This window comes from Anarrhichthys ocellatus, unplaced genomic scaffold (assembly GCF_004355925.1).
Source record: "Anarrhichthys ocellatus isolate YVR2014 unplaced genomic scaffold, GSC_Weel_1.0 scaffold4, whole genome shotgun sequence".
Classification (NCBI taxonomy): domain Eukaryota; kingdom Metazoa; phylum Chordata; class Actinopteri; order Perciformes; family Anarhichadidae; genus Anarrhichthys; species Anarrhichthys ocellatus.
The window spans coordinates 5,974,831-5,981,417 of record NW_022280034.1 but is presented as its reverse complement, the minus strand read 5'-3'; positions in this window follow the sequence as shown (position 1 = coordinate 5,981,417).

The window sequence follows — 6,587 nt, the reverse complement described above, 5'->3', positions numbered from 1 at the left end:
GGTTTAAACTGCTCTTAACCAGTTTGCAAATCTGTGTCCAAAGAAAAAGCAGAGGCGCGTATCCTGATCCAGGCCGGGGTGTGTTTGAAGTCCAAGCTGGCAGAAGAAAAAAAAAGCACTCCCAAACAAACAGTAGCAGTCATCCGTCCCGGACAGTAAATCACACTGGATGTGCAGCTGTTTAGTTTAGTAAAAGTGCACTTATTGCGTTGAATGTCCCTTTACTGGGAAAGCTAATTAAGTTGTTGCTCCTCTTCAAGCTGCCTTATTTTCTAAAGGCTGTTCTCGTCTCCGCCAAGTCCTGTTTGGACTCTGCAGTAATTTACACCTTAACAAGCCGCTGGAACAGAACGGAAACAAATTCTCTGTGGAACGTCCAGTCCAACTGGATGCCCCGTGTGTCACACCTCATCTCGTCAGAGCTGTCTGTTCATCATGAAGCTCTGCTCTCCTTCCCTCTCTCTCTCACACACACACACACACACGCACAAACATGACTGCGGCAGCTGATTGAGCCTCACTTTCACGAGAAGACAATAACAAGCCTAAAGCCAACACACTCCTGATTGAAACCATATTTTTCCAGCTAGAAGAATTTGTCGTTAAGATACATGAAGGATCCCAATGTGTTATATTTGGCATTTGGGTAGCATTTGGAGTTATTTCTAAGCAGAGACTATGGAGTCTACCCTTGGGCTTAAAATATTTAGTCATAAGGAAAAGTGGGAGTCCACAAAACATTTGCACAGCTAATAAGTACAGCTCCTGACATTTAGTCAACCTGAGGCAAGGCACACTAAGGCAAAGATAATAATGCCTTAACAAGCCCGGTGCCCTGCATGGATGCTGCCAAATTCAAATGCACTGCTTCATTGCATATTACTGATGTGGATAGACATCGAATACAGAGAACTCTGAATAGGTTGTATGGAAATCAGACTTTACACCTGAGACTGATAGCTTCTGAACGGTGCTGAAGGAGGCCCAGGCTGCAGGCTGAACAGGATCTGGAGTGGGTGGACAGCTTCGAGGGTGGAAGACTCTATGCTCGACTGGCAAAGTGTTTCGTCCAGCCAGGCAGGCATTCGCTGTTCGCCCACTCCTCATCCAGACAACACCCATCCTAAATCGCCTGGGTGGAAGAATGAGGGAGGAAACAGAAGGAGCAAAACACGGAAGGCAGCCAAGAGAGATGTGGCATTTTACCTCGAAGGCTTTAAGACATGAAATATTCTGCATCCCTGCACAACTTTGAAACAACCGCAGCACTCAGAGTGTCAGGTTTCTCCAAATGCATGACGACACTGGAGCTGTGTGTAGAGGCAGATCTACAGTACTTTACAGGAGACATTAATGTGCAATGTGATGGCATTGTAAAGGATTTCTAAACCTGTCTGTTCACCACCATTTAGAGATAGTAACGCGACAGATTTGACTGTGTGTGTTGTGGTTTAAGGACACCGACCACCATCGAGCACTGAATGGGTTCTCTTCATTTTTAAGTGCTATTTCACCAGGTTTTTAAGTCTCATTCTCAAATAAGTTCTGTTGTCCAATTATGTCTTCCCATTAAAAAATCTAGCCATTATACTTTCTTAAAAAGATCTCTAAAACAGTCTCAAAGATCTCAAAATGCTAATTACAATTTACATCCAATGCCAACTTTCTGTGGCAATGCAGGAGGTAGGATGCCCTGTAAATGGCGAGTCGGACCACCAAATATGCCAGGAATTATAGAGGGCAAGAATGTTGCTTATTCTTTGTTTTATTGTATTTTAAAGAAAATTCTTGCAAATTTGTTTAAGCCACGAATGTTCCTGCTCTTGCTTGTATTTTGTGTAATGTTGCAATTTTGTTTCGATAAATGCTCCATAAATTAATTACTGCTGTTGTTGTTAATGCACCCTAAATAAATGCTTATAGCAAAGAGAAACCCTATATATGAACAATATTTATCTTCCACTGGCTCCTAGAGTGATCTATGACACTACACACATGGATTTTACAGAATGTGTGTAAATTTAGAAGTTACTTATGCACAGTCAACTTTTATTAAAGCAACTTTTATTAAAGCATGACATGTTTTCCTAAACTTGCTGCCTGAGACAGACAGAATGTCTGCATTGAAATACCTAGTCGGAAGTAAGCAGATCAAACAGCTGCTTATCCGGCTGTGGAGGCAGGGATGTTGTGACAATAGCTTGTCTTTCTCAGTGAAGAACACCAAAGGTGGGAGAGTGATGGCTCCTGCCTCGCTCCATAATCTCTTATGGGGAGAAAATCCTCGGCTGAATTCTCATTAATTGGACGTCAGGTCTCAGAGTGACAGTGTGGAGGCTCAGTGGCAAATACCTCCCTGCTGCTGTTTTTGCACCTTGTAATTGATGAAAAAAAGGGGACTCGTTTGAGACAGAGAATCTGAGCGTGGAAAGAATGATGTATGATGGTTTTGTACTGTTAAGCAGGACATGACAAGGCAAAGTGTTCCCCGACAAATGTGTTAGTGACAATTGGACCTTGGAGTAAAAAACACAAATGCACACGCTGACTGAACCATGCTTTTTAAATGTGACATGAATTAAAGTCAGTAATGTGCCCACAGCTGCTTCCAAATGTGGAGATGTTTTTTTTTGCATTTTTTTATGAGGGGAAACTCTAATTCATGTGGGCGATCGCACACATTCTGTACACACACAGACAAAACTGTATGCATGCAAACACCTCTTGTGATCATCCATCAAACGTAACCTTGTGTGTGTCAAACTGGCTTGTAGCCAAAATGTCTAGTAGTTTCTGATTTTCATTGAGGACGAACAGGTACAACCCTGGGTGACAGGGACAAAGCCGCCTTGTCTTAATTTCTTTGTTTAAATATCCACCGAAATGTAATGCGGTGACACATTTATGGATCCAAAAGGTGGCATATTACAACCTTGGACTCACTACTTTACATCATGTGCATTTCATTATGGATGAATCTCAAACCTTGGCATCCCTGATATGAACTCAAGTCTTGGTTCATCTTAAACTGAAAGACAGACACGCTGAATTCCCCCACAGTGATGACATTGACGCTGTCAGTGTTTGGGTTTCCTGTTGGTGCTACTTTAACTTTAATGAGACAAGGAACACGTGAGGCCAGTTCCACTGTTCTTCTGAAACTTTGGAGGGTTGAAAGGTCACATCAGGAAACTAAATATATATCTGAACAATTCTACTTGTAATCACTTTCAAACTTGGCTCAGTTCTTTCTGTGAACATTTCTGATCACAGAAGAAAGTAAAAGGGATGGCGTTGGATCCAAGCAGTACTTCTCCTGTGTCCATGGAAACCGTGTGAAACGCGGCAATGGTCAATTTGCTAGACCGGCACACGCACACAGTGCAGTATGACTTGAGTCTTGAAGTCTGTGTCAGCTTATGCTTTCCTGGTATTCTTCTTGGAGCTCACAGCCTTTTCTACCAGCCAAGTCGAAGATATCAGCCATTTTTATTGGTTTGAATCTAGTCAATATATCAAATGTTGTCACTCAGAGTAGCCGGATCACACCAGCAGTCAGGTGGGGATATTTATATTACGGTGTTTAGTGCTCAAGCAGATTTCAGATGTTTTGAAGCAGGTTTCGGTTGATCCAGTTTCATGAGATGTTTTTATGAGGACATTTTATACAAGAGCCTGATTAGTACAGCACAGTGAGATGCTTTTCTTTCTTCTGTTTTTGTAATGACTTCATACAGAATCAAAGCAGAGTCAAACCTGATATTTTGGGAAATTACAGTTATGTGAGCATTTCTACTAAAGAGAGAAAAAAACTAAAAAGTACAGCTGATGACAAATGACTGTATGGATGAATGCATGGTTATTCAAAGAGTCCTTTTCAGGCTAGGGCTTGTGCAAAATCATGCACGATAGCGTAAGACGAGATGAATATGGAAGCCAGTTGCCCTTACAGGATGGGAACCTTACACTTATACTCAAATATTTTACTAATTAAAGCTGCTTTAATCAACATTTGTATATTAAAAAGGTATCAAATGACTATCTGTATGCAAAAGAGGTCACTTGTAGTGCTAAACCAAAATGATGGAGAGCAAAACAGAGCAAAAAGCAGACGGAATAATTAACTTGCATGTCCGGATGGCCAAAAACAAGACTCCAACTGAGTGCTAATGCTGCTACATATCTGCAGGGTCCATTAATAAGCTACAGTTTGCAAACAAATTTGCTATGTCAACTTAAAAGTGTGATAATACGGAATGATAGTGTTGTGTCTACAGCTTGTTTCCACTGCCTCTTATTGGCCAAAGTAAAGACAAACTGGCTTAAAGCCAATAATCTGTAAAAGTTGCTTACAAACTTTCTAAAGTAAATGTTTTCACCGGTATGTGAATAATAGCTTGTCATCATGCACAGTAAGCTATTTATACAGGTCAGTTGGGACAAAAAGTACTTGCACATCTGTATTTTACACTGGCTATAACCTACTTTTATAGTTTTCTACTTTCTGCATTGGCTCTGTCCAGTTATAGCAATACTTTACGATCCCTGCAGAAACTATTTCATCTATCATAGTCCTTCAAGTTTGTTCAATATATTGTCAATTTATTAATGTTTGCGGTTTGGGGGGAATGTAGGAATGTCTCCCCTTTCAAGACCTTTTGGTGATGAAAAGCTCTTTATGTATGGTCTACACTCAGACCTCAAGCTGCTCGGTAACGTTGTCAGTTTTACTACTCGGTGGCCTGGATACCGATGCGTTCTTTCAGCACAGCAACACTCAGTTTCCTCCCTGAAAACACTCCCTTCCTGAACACCTGTGTTTCTAATTCCTTGTCCACATTCAATGGGACATGTTCCAGCTGAATATGACTGAAAAAGACCAGATGTTTGCAACAGTGACAGTTTTTACTTTGAATGGCAAGAGAATCCTAAACTTAAATGTTAAAAGCTGTGTGTTCTTTATTGCCAAATTGTTTTTGTTTTTTTGCTAAAACAAACATTTAGGGATTCTTCTCCTGCATTGTGTCAGTATCAATCTCTAACACACCATGATTTCTTCAATGCATCATCAAGGGTTTAATAATACAGTTGTTTTCAGGATGTTGACAGTAAGGCAGTGGTGCAGGTTCTACGGGCACTCTGAAGGACATCTGCTTTAGCTGCTGCAAGGAGACGGTCTGTCCAGGCACAGATGTAACCACATTAGAATTCTGTCCTATCCTTGCTTGTGAAATGCTTGGCTGGATTCTTAGGTGGGAGTTAATGCAGAGCAACAACCCTGGATCCATTAAACCTTGTTGAACAATGACAAAACTGCAAGGGCACAAGAGGCCTGTGAGGCCAGAAAAAAAGCAAATAAGAAACATCTGGTTTAGCACATCCTCTTTTGTTTAGGGTTTGGCCTGATAAAAATAGCACACATTTAATAAAATCCAGCCATATTGAGACTTGCCAGCGCTAAACAGAACCGTTCGGACAAATAAGGGATGCAAACAGTAAAAGGAGTTCTTGAGGTTTAAGGTATTTCTAAAGATCTTGGCTGCCCGTGACTTTGGAGGTATAGCAAAACAAACTGTTAAGGAGCCTAAATGGGCAACAATCTTTACAAGTACAATGCCCACCGCCTGAAAACATATAACTCCAAGCAGTTTGACAACTCTATCACAATGGCAGTGTAGAAAGAAGCAGGGCAATCAGAAATAGCTACGCCCGGGATCATTTCTATTTCTACAATATGTGTCCAAAAGAGATATAACTGCATAGCACTGTACATTACAAACAGATGTTTTGGGCTGAACATTTAATATCCCACAAATGTTGGAAAACTGAACTGGACTCTCAGGATCTTTCAGGTCAATATCCCCAACTTACTTTTGGAGTACTGCGAGTAATATGAAGGAGAATAATCTCATCCAGTTCTTATAAACGTCTGTTTGTTTCCTGCATTCTTTACTTGCTTTCATCATCAGCAGGCATGACTGGGCCTCAGCCTCTTCAAATATAACTGGCAGGCTATCAGAGCACTCACTCACCACGATGGATTAGTACATTTGTTTGTTGCATAAACTTGTTTGTCCAAATCTTTCTTTCTTGTTATCTCAAGACGCTCTCCATAAATCATTGACAACAGTTGAGACACAGAGCCTTGAGATGATTTTTTTTTTATTTTTATGTTTTCACTCAGCCTGCTTGTAAGGATCATGGGAGAGTTATGAGCAGGAGATGTGGTGAACGTGGCATCGTTGGTGGTCTTCGACAGCATTTTCTTCCCCCAGCCGTCATGGTCAAAAGGTCTTAAACTTAGGAAATAACCGGTGACAGTGACAAACATCCCTCACATTAAAAAGTCCACCACCACAGCGGAATTTAAGAGGACTAAAGTACGATGAGAAGGAAGAGCAGAGCTGTTCAGAGAAACTTGATGAGGAGCGAATAGAAAAGTGGTGGGAAAGACATTGAAGGGAGAGAGGCCCTCTCGGCTAAAGCCCGGCTTCAAAGCTTATCCAAACTGACAGAGGAGAAATGGACCTGGGGACAACGTTTCTCCCAGCCACATCCAACATCCTGTTGTGAATCCCATAAATGTG